The sequence below is a fragment of the Citrus sinensis genome, chromosome 7 (assembly GCF_022201045.2).
Source record: "Citrus sinensis cultivar Valencia sweet orange chromosome 7, DVS_A1.0, whole genome shotgun sequence".
Classification (NCBI taxonomy): Eukaryota; Viridiplantae; Streptophyta; class Magnoliopsida; order Sapindales; family Rutaceae; genus Citrus; species Citrus sinensis.
In genome coordinates, this window is record NC_068562.1 from 28,274,243 (window position 1) to 28,289,006 (window position 14,764).

The 14,764-nt window shown below is 32.3% G+C and overlaps 2 protein-coding genes and 1 long non-coding RNA gene across 3 annotated transcripts in view; 1 reads left to right on the forward strand and 2 right to left on the reverse strand.

Annotated features, from left to right (window-relative positions):
• The window catches only part of LOC107176517 (probable LRR receptor-like serine/threonine-protein kinase At3g47570), a 93,355-nt gene that overhangs the window by 11,014 nt on the left and 67,577 nt on the right, over positions 1-14,764 (reverse strand). The window lies entirely within an intron of this gene.
• On the forward strand, positions 11,066-12,007 carry LOC102614655 (uncharacterized). The gene is made up of 2 exons (XR_369112.4): positions 11,066-11,107; positions 11,630-12,007. It is a non-coding gene; the product is annotated as an uncharacterized LOC102614655 (long non-coding RNA).
• The window catches only part of LOC102614365 (uncharacterized), a 94,277-nt gene continuing 92,055 nt past the window's right edge, over positions 12,543-14,764 (reverse strand). The window contains exon 8 of the mRNA XM_006464232.4: positions 12,543-12,659. The gene's annotated coding sequence lies outside the window, so the exon portion shown is untranslated. The remainder of the gene's footprint in view (positions 12,660-14,764) is intronic.

The window sequence follows — 14,764 nt, forward strand, 5'->3', positions numbered from 1 at the left end:
AACAATGTGAAAAAATTTATTAAAATATTAGACAGGACACTAATTTATGCTTAAACAAAAAAAAAAGTTTTAAGAATATTACCTCATAATACGACTTCGCAACACCCATGAGCTATCAATGTAATGTGCCGTAATAATCATGTATCCTTTTTTTTTGGTTATTAGCAGTCCACATACCTGTAGTAATTGCGATTCGACTCTCACAAGCTTCCAAAATACCCATTGTCTTCTTCTTTTCAACATCTTAAAGCTTCAAAATTTCAGCTTTGATGGTGTTTATACTAATAGTCTCAATAGAAGGTTGGAGTAGCTTCAACAAGTCATAAAACCCAACGTACTCAACAAATGCCAAGGGGAGCTCATGTAGTACAATCATTCTAGCCACAAAAAGCTTTATTGTAGCCATATCCCATTTTGATTTAGAACTACAATTATTAAGTGAAGTGGTTCCATCAACTTTAGAAGAAAAAGATAGGTGCATTTGATGTACATTCTTGAATGAGCTTCTAAGACAACGTTTAGCATGGTTTATTAAGTGATTAGTACCCCTCGAATAATGTGCTTGCATAACTAACCCACACTAATTGCAAATCGCCTGAACTTCCTCACCCAATTTAACTTTTTTTGAAATGATTCCAAGCATCAGAGACTACTCTACCACCACCACCTCATTTTTTTGAAGTAACAGGATTAGTATTATCCCTACGGCTGCGGCCACAGCCACGACTACTCCCCTGAACTGCTGCTGTTGAATTTGGTTCTAATTCAACAGTTGTATCATTATTATTTTCTGATTCTGTCCTAACTCTCACACAAACACTTTCATCACTTTTTTCGGAGCCATCCAACTCAATTCTTTGTTCATTTTCCATATCAATTTTTCACTCTACAAAAAATTATGTCGAGACATAATTAATTCCAGCAACTTCTTCCAATTTATATGCTATGTTTAACCGTAAAAGTTATAAATATTTTAGAGATACCACTTCTATTCTATTAACAACAACAATAAAAAAAAATTAAAAAATAAATAAACTATAAATAATAAAGTTAAGGCATAACAGAGTATAGATATTAAAAATCACAGAATTTAGCTATTAAAGTTACAAAGTAATGTCATAGTCAATTTTTTATTGTATGTTTCATATAATTTCTATTTTAATTTTTTTACGGCTACTCTGTTATGTTGTGGCAGCCAGATGAAATCCTCCTTCACACGACACAAAGTCACAAACAGAGCAAAACAACACATAAATTGCAAACACAATCTAATTAAATTACGAAGACAATATAATCAGAGCATAACAACACATAAATTACAACGACAATATTTTTAAATTCCAAAGAGAGTATAATCAGAGCATAACAACAGGTAAATTGTAAAGACAATATAATTAAATTGCAAAGAGGGAATAATCAAAACGTAATAGAGCATAAATTGTAAAGAGAAAAGCCAAGACTCACAAATATTCACAGCAACAGCTTAACACATAACACAACCGCGAAATCCACCCCCTTTTGTTGGCCGTGACAAAGTGAGAGATGAGACGAGTGATGCTGATGCTAATGAGTGATGAAACAAACACAGCCGCACCGTGATGGTGATGACAGCCACGCCGCGAAGGATCTGATTTGAAGAAGAGAAATTACAGGAGAGTTGAAGAGAAAGTGAGAGAGATTGTTTAAGAAACAGGTGAGAGAGATTGAGAGAGGAACAAGTGAGACTTGAGAGAGGAACAACCGAACAGATGAGAGATTGAGAGGAGAAATTACAGAGTTGAAGAGAGTGAGAGATCGAGAGAGGAATAAGTGAGAGAGATTGAGATTTGAGAGAGTCGAGACCGAGAGGAACAAACGAATTACGAATGAGAGATTGAGAGGGCTAGGGTTTTTTTTTATAATTTTTCTATTTATATTTATTAATTTCTAAAAAAAATAATATTAAAATAAATAATATCGAGATCCGGGTTCCGAATTTATGGGTTCACCTAAAACCGGATTCGGACCCGGAAGTATGCGGGTTCTGAAAAACCGATCCGGATTCCGCATTAAAATTGTTCCGGTGCGGGTTGAACCCAGACCGGATTATCCGGGTTCAGTCCAAGTCCGGGTTCGGTTGCTATCCCTAGTTATGTTATATAAAATTTTTTAGATGAAATAAAATATTTTTAAAAATATTTGAGAAAATAATTTATTCTTTAAAGTTGTTATCACATCTTTAAACTTACACACGCGTAATCACCAGCCAATACAGAGAAATTAAGGACAGTGGCTGGCTTAAAATTCAGTTCATCCTAAGAGCCTGCAACTCGCATGCTCATGCGTTAGCTAAGGCAGCTTTTAATTTTCAGTTGCCATCGAAGATCTTCTGCCGAAATCAAGTGTGATTTCAATCTTTGGACGATTCTGAAGAAGTTTCCCAAAAATTATTTTCGAGTGAAATTTGAATCAATTTTAGTCTTGCTAACTTTGCGTATTTTGGTAACTTAGGCTCCAACACGCTCTTATGTTACGTATGCCAATGCTTGGACTTTGGAGCCTCCCCCTGAACTGAAGGCTTTCATTAATTAAAATTTCCATGTTTTGGATGGCGCACTAACGTTGGGTGCGTTTGGTGAACTGTTTAAAGTGATTATATAGTGATCATGTTTAATATAATTTTTATCTATTTATTTTATATTATTAGAATGCAAAAGTAAAAAAAAGTGGCACAATAATATTGTGTAAGGCAGAACTTGGGTGCTCGGGTGCGTTTTCTTTTCTTACTAAAATTGTGTTATATGTGTTAGTGTGTATCAATATTCTTTTTTTTTTTTTAAGGCAAATTTGGATGGTACGAATGAAATTTATAAGACAAACTCTTATAGTTATTGGAAAAATTCGAATCCTGCATCTTAAGGTTTAAAGAAAGATATACAGATCAATCCAAGGGAAGAATTATTGAGAATTTCTAATAACGAAAGGAAGCAATTTGCTTTGAGATAATATTTTCCCAAACTAAATAGCGAACCACATCAAAATTGTAATTAGAAAATCTCTTGACATCCTGAACTAAGAACTTGCTAATAACACAAACTCAAAATTGGCAAGATAATCAGTGCCATTATTATACATGAGTACATCAAAAATTCTCAACAGGCCTAATTTTACAATTCACCCAACAATCCTCAGACATAAAAAAAAGATTAGAAATCTAAATAGAAATTAAAGAAGTTAGCAACGAAGATCAAATCACATTTTAACTAACCATAGCACATTGAATTTGACTTCACTGAAAGCTAACAAAATGCGTGTCCAATATCTTGCCCGCAAAATTTGTAACTATATATATCGGAAAATCGACTTTTTGGGGAAAAAAAATAAAAATCTTAATCATGGAGCAAAAACAGTGTGCGCGAGACCCGTCATACTGATATAGTGATATGTATAAGCCGCCATGCCCAGGCTTACTTGCGACCTATAAATTGTCAACTTGCTGATCACATTAGATAATGGTATTTTCTTTACTACTTTTATTTATTCTTATAAAGAAGATACCAAAAGTTTCTTTTTTTGGTAAATATCTAATCAACATGAAAATTAAGCACACAATCTCAAAGAATATCTTTTTTGGGGGGAAAAAGACATCTACACCTCCAAATTTCTAAAAAAGAACACTAAAACTCTCTTTTAATCATAATATCCTTTACCTTTATTATCCCAAAAAAAATTAGAGTAACTCTAATGTTTTATAGTGAATAGAAATGTAACATTAAAATAAATGTAATAATATTTACATTTAAAAAAATTCAATATTTAAAAAATATTTTAAAATTTTACAATCTATTAGATTCATTTTATTATATTAAAGTAAATTTTATAATAAATAGTTTCATAATATTAAAATAAATGTTATTAAAATTTAAAATATTTTGAACGTTATGTGAAATAATAATTTTATCAATATTAGTATGTGAGATTTTTTTTTACTTTTAAAATGTATTTAATGCAAATATTTATTTAAAATCCTATAATAAATAAAAATAATATAATAATTTACATATTCAAATTTACTAAAATATTAAAATATTTAATATTTTTAGTCTATTGCATAAATTATATTATTTATACAATATTTGTATTTATACAAAATTTTAAAGTCAATTTTTTTGGATAGTAAAGGTAAAAGGTATAATGGTAAAAAAAAGGTCTTGGTAATTTTTTAAGACTTGGGGGGTATTGGTGACTATTTTTTCAAATCTTGGAGGTGTATATGCCCTTTTTCCCTTTTTTTTTTTTTTATCTCACTCACTTTGTACTTTTAATGCAAAATGGTACTGAATAGTTGCGGGCATCCATTTGGTATTAGGATTTTAGGTTTGGTTCGGTATAAAAATTTTTAAGAACCAATAAGAACCGAAATAAATTAAGAATCAAACCAGAACCGATATTTGGATTAGTCTGGTTTGGTATTTCGGTTCTTGAAGACCTATATACATTTAACTATTTTGTTTTTCTAAGAAAATTTATCAATTTTAGGACTGTACAAATACAAATATACAAATTACAACATATAATTTCATCAGTTACTTCTTTTCTTTTTTTAAGTTTCCTAACGAACAACATTTTCTGTTTTTTAATTAACAGGGAGAGTCAAAGCATTAGTTTCAACTTATTTTCATAGTAAAACTTTGCTTCAGCTAGCTTTTATTCATGAAGATTTTTCAGTATCCAATATAGCAGTTATATTTTGTTAATGTACTACTGAGAAGGATCCTATTGATGAAATTTGTTTCTTGGTTTTTTTTTGTTGGGGAAAAATTAGGTTTTTAAATTTTTTATAAAACCTTTTGACGATCGCTCTCATTTAATATATAAGAATTTGTATTCTAGAAATCGTACCTTGAAAATCCGATTTGGCTTTTTCCGTTGAAGTGATTTAGGCTCCTAGATCACGATCCACCACCACCACTCCTGTTAGATCACGATCCGTCACCACCACGCTTGCTAGATCACGAACTGTCACCAATGATCTTCCAGGTTATGACTCAGGTTCGATCTGCACTTGACGTGTGGGCGCTTTTATCACTACCAGAGCAACTAGCACGAGAAATTTTTTCTCTCAACAATGGAGAGAAAAATCTTTTTCTCTGATCTGTATAAAGTGGCTTCTTTTTTTTCTTTAGAGAAAAATAAGCCTTTTATATCACCCTTTAGTGAAAATCCTAAGCTCCAAATAATAAAAAAACAAAACCCACGTTATTTACTTTTTCAATAGGGGACCCACCTTGTAAAATAACATAAGGCCCCTTACACAAAAGCTAATTAAATGGAGCCTCCCACTAAATGATATATTTAGGCTTTTGACCCAAATAGCTAGTTATCTTACTTATTAGTCCAGTAGTGGTGCAATCAATTAAATGAGCAAACCCGGGGATCATTTGGGAACATACAATAGTGGTTACAATAATTAGGCCTGTAATTAAACTAGCCTAATTATTTAATTACAAATCTACTCCACTAAAAGATTGAAACTGACTTCCATAATTGTATGCTCGATAATAATTCGTCCCAAGCCACATTGATTTCTTTACTGCACAATCCTTTATACCACATCGTTAATTAAATTGATATCTCAACTGTCCAATCAATTTAATAACATCTTATTCCTTGATCCTTACTGGTTTTCTCTAATGATCATTTTCAACATACTAAATATGTTGACACACTCTGGCCAGAGAATTCTATGATCAAGTACCGAAAACCCATCAAGAGATGTGTTGTACAAATTCTATATTGTTAATCCATAACTCCAATACTCATAATTGCTCCCACCAAGATACTAGGTAATCTTGACCACAAGGATGTGTCGTGCCCATTGGTAACTCAAATGGAATAACAATTACAATCATGAAATCATAATTAACTCAAGATTAAGATTACAGTAAAATCAACGCTTATGAGATTTAATAAGTCTGACAGTTATTACAAAGTTAATTAAATCTCATATGTGGTCCTATTCAATGTAGTCGTACTACATCAATAAATTCATACATGATTAAGACAAATCATTCAATGAATTTATTACAGTCTATACCTAAATAAAGTGCCCAACTTTATTTATCAACTGCGAACTAAATTTATTTAATCATAAGATAACTTGTATTTATGTCTTCTGTGAATCCACATGGTGATCACATAAATACATATAATATGATTAAATGGACTTTAATACAAATATTAATGCAATTAAGATATTTGAATAAAATACCTCATTTATTTTACTAATCAAAAAAATTGTTTATTACAATTAAATAAACACATATGCTTTTAAAGAGCATATTTTCCCAACATTTTTATTCAGTAGGAAATGGATGCAGGCAAGCCAAAGGACTTAAGGGTATGTTTGGGACTGCCATGCTTCAACTTCACTTTGAAAGCACCACAAATAAGGTATTTCGTAAAAACAGCTACTTTTACTATGTAGCTAACATTTACCATCCACCCAATCATAAGCATAACCTTAAAACAATTAGCTAAAAAACATAACCTTATCTTTGCCACAGATGAAAATGATTTTAAGCGTGCTAAAATTTGCGATCGTTCAGTTCTAAGAGAAAATATCTAATACGAGTACTCCGATCTTCCACACACTTTTTATTTTGATCTGTTGGTCGCCATAAACTATTAACCAAAAAACCACAATTACCTGACCTGTATAACCAAGGTAATAAGTGAAATTTAACTCCAATACACAAGAGACTGCTAAATCATATAACATGAGACATCAGTTATCCAACACCAAAGCGGGTAAACAACAATTAGTATATAAACCAAAATAATTGAACTCCAACATACAAGAGACTGGCAAATCATATAAACATGAAACATTAGTTATCAAACATCAAAGCTGATAAACAACAATAGACATAAACCGAAATAACTTATTTATACTTACTTAGATGCCAGTCGCTTTGCCAGGAAGACTTTCATTGCGGCATCAAGCATAGATAATGCATCTAGTTCTGGATATTCTGATGGCTGAATTCTTACATCAGCACAGATACTTCCAATTGCGAAAAGACCTACAGAGGGCATTGGAAGCACACATGAATCCCATAGCTAAGTCTTTTGGAATCGAAGGTTGCACCATAGTGTTAGTTGATTTGAGAGCCATATCCCTTGCATACAAAAATAAGCTCTCACCTTTCTCAAGCAGAAAGGAACGAGAAAACAGTATTAGACGTAAGAATCAGCTGTCATTGACAAACTGAGCAAAATGCCGAGTTTGGAAGAGAAGAAAGTACAGGAGGGCATCAAGTCTCAAGAAACGTACATGGTCCTTTTTGGTCTAGATAAAAAAATAACAATAAAATTATAGGCTTCGTCAACACCAGGAAGTGCATGGAGTATACACTTAAAAAGATGTTGAACACGTGGCTAAATGTTGAACACGTGGCTGTTCAATATGTTTCCAGCATATGGTCCAACATTTTCAAGACTGCCGCGTTTTGCCAGCTGACAGCAGGTGTGCCAATTTCTCATCCCTTCATCTTTGATGGAAATACGAAATAAAAGAGTAATGTTAAAATAATTTTGATCCCTGGAGCCTGTAGCAAAAACTTATGCTACACTATCACTACTGATTACAGAGATTTACGAAATATCAAAATTAGCAAAACACTTTAATGGCGGGCGTTTGATTCTAAACTTCCGCTCTTGATTTTTATTTGCATGTTATATTATAAAATGGTATTAAGAGAGAGAGGGTGACAGATAATAAAAGAAAAAGACAAGTAATTAACCTGAAGTAACTTCAAGGCCCCATAGTCAAGATGTGCATGGTACCAGTTCTCAGCCTGGTATTCAAGACAGTCTAATTGAAAATCAAGCATAAGAATTCGAGCCATCTGTCACTGAATGCATCCTAGAATGCCAAAACCCCATGAACCTTTGAGCCTCTTCGTATCCGCGAAATTTCTTCTTTTTTATAAACTCGCCCTGCTAGTTACCATCTCATAAAGGACTCAATCATAGAGTTCAAGTTCCTTCTGAAGGGTTTCAAAATACCTACACAGAGAAAGATACTTATCTTTCAAATTGGTTAGATTGGAAAAATTAATATGATAACAAAACAAAAATTCACACTAGCCAGAGGTATCAGTAGTCATCAGCAAGTAAAATCCAAGGGGTTCCAACTATTCATTCCACTCATAAGGCAAAACAAAATGCTACTTTTACGCATGTTTATTCTTTAAGTACTCATAATTTGATTAATGGTTGATTAATCAATATTATATATAAAAGTAAGTGTCAAAAACATGATCCAATATTTCATGCTTAAGCGTCATTATAAGCGGTATATATTATGACTGTTCACATAATAACTGTCATTAAATATCTTTAATGACGGTTATTTAAAAGAACCGTCGTAACAAATGGGTCATTGTTTTACATTTTTGTAGTAGTGCTTCTTTCCTCAATTCGTCCACATAACAGGCTGCAATTGGGGTTACAAATAAAAACTGCCATTACGTGAATAGCACCAAACAATATACAAGGCTTACACACAGGCACTCAATAGTTAGCCATCAAAATTTCCTAATTTACACTGATTTTTGGCAACTTGCACACATTTTAGCTCCAATAATAATTATAATTGTAAGTCTTTACAGTGCAATCAAAAACGAAAAATTTTAAAAAGTATACTATAAGTATACCTACTCTTTGTCTGCAATATGAACAGCTGAAACCAAAACAACTTGAAGACTCCAAAATTAAATTTTTCAACAGTGGAATTGTAAAATTGGAAAGGAACAAGGTAGCAAATGAAGCACTAAAAAGAAAAAAAAAGAATACCTGAAGAAAAGGAGGAAGAAGAGATCAAGGAAACTTTTTTAGAGACGACAGCAGTCTGAAGCTAGCCATACCTGCTTTCTCCATTGCTTGCTCTTTTGAATCTCCTAAAATTGCTCTCCAAGAACTGGTCCGCAGCAGCAGTGGTGAGTATTTTCTTAAAGGAGTGATATTTGAGAGGTTTTTATTTTAGAAATATAATAATATTTGGTTTTAATAAAGACGTTAAGGAAGTGAGTCACAGACTGAGGGGAGAAGCTGCGGTGTTGCTTGAATTTGATGCAAATGCAAGTACGCACTACTACAAAATTAGTCTTTTATGACGGTTTTAAACGGCATAAGATGACGGTTTTAAAACCGTCATCTTAGGCACCAACATTAAAGAGGGTATGCTTTTTATGACGGTTCACTAACCGTCATTAAATGTATATTTTTAATGACAGTTATTTAAATAACCGTCATTTAATGACGGTTTATTGTAAGAACCGTCATTAAATATATATATTTAATGACGGTTTATCTAAATAACCGTCATTAAATGTGTCATTTTAATAACGGTTTATTGTAAGAACTCATTAAATATTAAAACAATATTTAATGACGGTTTTAGAAGAAAACCGTCATCTTTGTTGTAGAACGCTACATTTGATGACGGTTCTTTTAAAATAACCATCATCTTTGTTATTTATTATTAAAAAAATAAATTTGGCAAATTTAAGACTATTTCAAGCCCCTATTTTAATTCTAATTTCATATTAAATTCTTTACAATTATTTTTCACAAATGTTTCATATACAAAATGATGCAAATGTTTCATATACAAAGAGATAGCTCTACAAAAATCTCCAACAATCATTAAACTTCTACTAGTGAATACACTAGCAACCAACAAGATTGGCATGTGTGAGTACATCTAATTTCTCATCAAGTCTTCAATTTGCAAATGAATCTCACCAGCTTCAGCAATCTACATCATTCTTACAAAGAATAAAGAGAAATTAAGATATATTCATATATTATAAATCATAAATATTAAATCATTTTAGTGACTTAAGTCGTAAAACAAGACTTTAAAGTACCATATCACTATTAATTAATAGACTTACCTCAAGTAAGTTAATCAACCATATGTTCAGATAATAAATTAATGACAACACATTTACCAAAATAGAGACAATAAAAAAACATTAACTACATCATTCATAAGAGATCCAGTACCTACCCATTATACACTTGGAAATAAAAAAAGGGATATTATCATTTTCCCACTAAAGGTATTCTGACACATCATGTTAGTACCATGGTTTGGTAAAACTATCAATTTACCACCAAACGTTTAAACTATTAGCATTTTCCCACCATTCCGTTAAAACTCAGTTAATATGTAACAGAAAATTCATAAAAGGTCAATTTTACCCCTGGAGCATAAAAGACTATGTAATTAACCTTTTATGAATTTTGTAATTAAATCATCATTTGTTGTTCTTCCTTCTTAAAGGACAAAAATTACCCTTTATAAATTTTATAAAATTGACCGTGTGGTATTAGGTACTTCATAAATTGATTTAATTTATTTAATTTTTAAAGGACAAATTTATTTATTAAATTGACGAGCTAAAGACAATTTATTCTACTACTAAAACTTAATTTATGAAAGGGCAAAAAAAAAAAAGAATGTGCAAAAGAAGCAATTTAATCTTTGAAATGATGATAATAATTTTACACAAAAAATTAAATAAATAAATTTGCCTTTTAAAATTTAAATAAATTAAATCAATTTATGAATTACCTAATACCACAAGGTCAATTTTATAAAATTCATAAAGGGTAATTTTGGTCCTTTAAGAAGGAAGAACAATAAATAATGATTTAATTACAAAATTCATAAAAGGTTAATTACATGGTCTTTTATGCTCTAGGGGTAAAATTGACCTTTTAGGAATTTTCCGTTACATATTAACTGAGTTTTAACGGAATGGTGGGAAAATGCTAACAGTTTAAATGTTTGGTGGTAAATTGATAGTTTTACCAAACCGTGATACTGACATAATGTGTCAGAATACCTTTGGTGGGAAAATGATAATATCCCATAAAAAAATTAAGGCCTGAAGTTTAGAATACTACGTCTCAACCAAAGAATTGACAGCATGCTTAGATATTACCTTGCAAAAATTGTACCTGCTTATTACCAAGGGGGGAAAAAGATTAAGTATAGACATAAGAGAAAAGTTGCATCAAAAGCTGCTCTTCATTCACTGACTGATACCTTGAGGTTAGTTATTCAAAGATAACCCCACGATTTTTAATACTAGCGATCCTGTTTATATTTGCCCCACATCAGTTTATGCCATGAGAAGTCATTTATAAGACTAAACATATTCTCGTTTTGTATGAACAAATTTTCTTGTTTCTATGGGATGATTATCATGATTTGCATATCTGCAGAATGATGTTATATATTCTTACATTATAAATATAGCCCTCCGGTTGGGAGAAACATGGTATTTGATTGATCGAATTTTCATCTCTATTACTGTAGCCAAGTATCCACATCATTATCTCAAATACAAATGGGATTAGGGTTTGGGTTACTAGTTATACAACTAATAGATAAATGAATTAATGATTTTGGATTTATTTGATTTTTGTGTATTTGCCGGACCACTTTAAAAGTTTATTTCATTTTTGTGAAATACTCAAACCATTAAGCAGTAAGCTCTTCAACCGCAGCCAAGCATCAAACATCTTTATGTTAGATTAACAAATAGGATTACATTTTGGATGTATTGTGCAGATTGGAACTTGGTCATTTTGGAATCAATGTCATCAATGTCGTCCCAGGGGCTGTCAAGTCAAACATAGGAAAATCAGCCATAGCCAGCTACAATCGGATGCCGGAGTGGAAATTATACAAACCATTTGAAGCAGTTATCAGGGAAAGAGCATATTTTTCACAGACAACCAAATCAACCCCTACAGAAGTGTTTGCGAAGAATACTGTGGCCACCGTGCTTAAGAACAATCCCCCGGCTTGGTTCTCCTTTGGCCATTACTCTACCATCATGGCAATCATGTACCATTTGCCCCTTTCTGTAAAAGATTTTATCATGAAGAAAACTATGAAATGTTGAGTGCTGAAGAACGGTGCTCCAGCTTGGTTCTCCTCATGCCATTACTTGACCTTTATAGCAACCGCATACCATATACCCCTTTGGAGTAAAGTTTTTATCAACGCCGGAAGCAATGAAATATTGAATTCTGCATTGTATCAAAACTCGGGCAATTATGTATCTTCCTCATTTCTTGGATGATGTTATGTGCTTTTCCTCGTTAAGGATGCAAGATATCACTCATCTTGGATGCATAGTTCAATTGATTATACGTTCCTTTCACAACAGTTTTTGGTAGGCATATCCATTCCTTTCTGGTTAGCCTGTAAATACTAAAGATGGATAATGTTGCGGGGTAATTGAAACAGAAAAATTATCAGTTCATCAAACTGTATCCACATCCAGATTATAAGAATTTACTGCTGTGATTATTATATGTTTGTTAGCTTTGTAGCTTTAGATAGGTTGGTTAAAATACAGACTAAAAATCAAGCTTTAAAAGCATAACCATTACCTTTCTTGATCATAGCATATGTATTTGGTACTTCTTAGTTTATATCTACTCATTATTTGTAATTGCAGTGAACATATCTGTCGTATTATGGTCCGGCATCCATGTATATTCATCTCTGAAAACCAAATTTGCACAAACAAAATTTCGACTCTCCAGAAATAGATGCTGCTAACAAACAAATTTGAATTGATGCTATTGACCTAGCTTACAAAAATAGATTCCCTAAGAATGGGGAGGTTGACCATAGAACCTCATTTTGGATTGGATAATTCTCATATGATTGTTATGAATATATATTATATGTTGGCTTCAGTTATGATATATTCTTTTGATATTACTCAAAAATATTGGGTAAGAATCAAATGAAATCATTTAAGCACATTATTTACCGTAATGTGTGATAATATGCTTGAGGAGGTTGATCGATGAAGTTGATTGAATATTAGAAAATGAGTGAAACCCCTCTCTCTTATTTGTCAAAACTAATTAAAACTCCATATGTTTCAAAACACTTTAACCAAATTCGACAATTCTTTAATTCGCTTGCTTACAGCAACCTATCCTTATCTTCAAAGTAAAGTCGCATCGCTTCTACAAGCCTCAACTTCTCTTTTCACTGATTTAGAAGCCACTCACTCTTAATTAGAATGGCATTTTGATCTTTTTATATTGACAAATTTTGTGATAATATACAATATTAAATCAAAAACTTTTAAGAAAATCTCAATTGAATAAATTCCAAAAACATAGTCCATACAAAGCCTAACCTCAAATCACTATTTCAAATCCCAAATTTTGGACAAGACTCTTATTAATTATTTTATTTAATCATATAGATAAAATTAGTTAGACTTGCCTTTGCAGTTCGGACGGGTCGTTTCATTTATTTACTTTATAATTTAGTTTTACAAGAAAGATCATTTTTTAAAAAAAAATTCATAGATTATTAACACTATGATTTATGAACATGCGCTCTGGACAGTCAAATCTTTAGCCCATACTGTTGTTGGAAAATTAACAAATAAAACACAGAAAAAATACACTATTTTATTTCTACAACAATACTCCTCACCAATTACAACTCTTATTTTTCATTCTCTACACCTTAGAGATTTTGCTACTTCACTTGATGTTTAAACCAAAGGGGAGAGGGGGTATTTATACATGAAACAAACTAATCACAACCATTCATTTATTCAACTAATAAACAAATCTTCACCATCCATTAAAATCTACCACTCACCTACTTCACCAACCACACCTAACACAAATAATTCAAACCTCACCAACCATACCTACTCATGGAACCTTCCATGAGTTGGGCTTGATTTATTCATCTTGGATCAAGTTTATGATCCAACACCTCCCCTTAAACTTGACCCTGTGACACCAAGCAAACTTCTGAATCTTACAAAGTCTTCTTGCTTGAGTGGCTTAGTGAAGATATCAGCTGCTTGATCTTGTGATTTTATATACTTGATTTGCACTTCTTTTCTTGTAATACACTCTCTTATGAAATGATAGCGAGTGTCTATGTATTTACTTCGATCATGAAAGACTGGATTCTTGGATAGGACAATTGCTGATTTGTTATCAACACAAATCTCAGTTGGCTCTTCTTGTGCCAAACTCAACTCCTTCAGCAAATTTTTGAGCCAAATTGCATGACAAACACTTGATGTGGCAGCTACATATTCAGCTTCACAGGTGGATAACGTGACAATTGGTTGCTTCTTTGACATCCATGTGAAAGCAGTATCTCCCATGAAGAACACAAATCCTGTTGTGCTCTTTCGATCGTCTACATCTCCACCCCAATCGCTATCGCTATATCCAACAAGCTTGTAGTCATTAGAAAATGAGTATAACAAGCCGAAATTAATTGTACCTTTGATATAGCGAAGGATTCTTTTTGCAGCTTTAAAATGGGTGGTCTTTGAATTCTCCATGTATCGGCTCACAAGTCCAACAGCATAAAGGATATCTGGTCTTGTGCATGTCAAATAACGTAGGCTTCCAACCAAACTTTTAAAGAATGTTGGATCTATATCTTCGCATTCATCATATTTGGATAACTTGACTCCGCATTCCACTGGCGTGCTTATAGGCTTGCAATCATTCATCTTGAACCTTTTGAGAATCTCCTTTGCATAGCTTTCTTGGGAGATAAATATGCCTTCTTCCTTTTGCTTGACTTCAATGCCGAGGTAATGTGCCATCAGTCCGTTGTCAGTCATCTCGAACTCTTTGATCATCACTCTCTTGAACTCTTCAAACAAGCTTGGATTACTTCCAGTGAAGATGA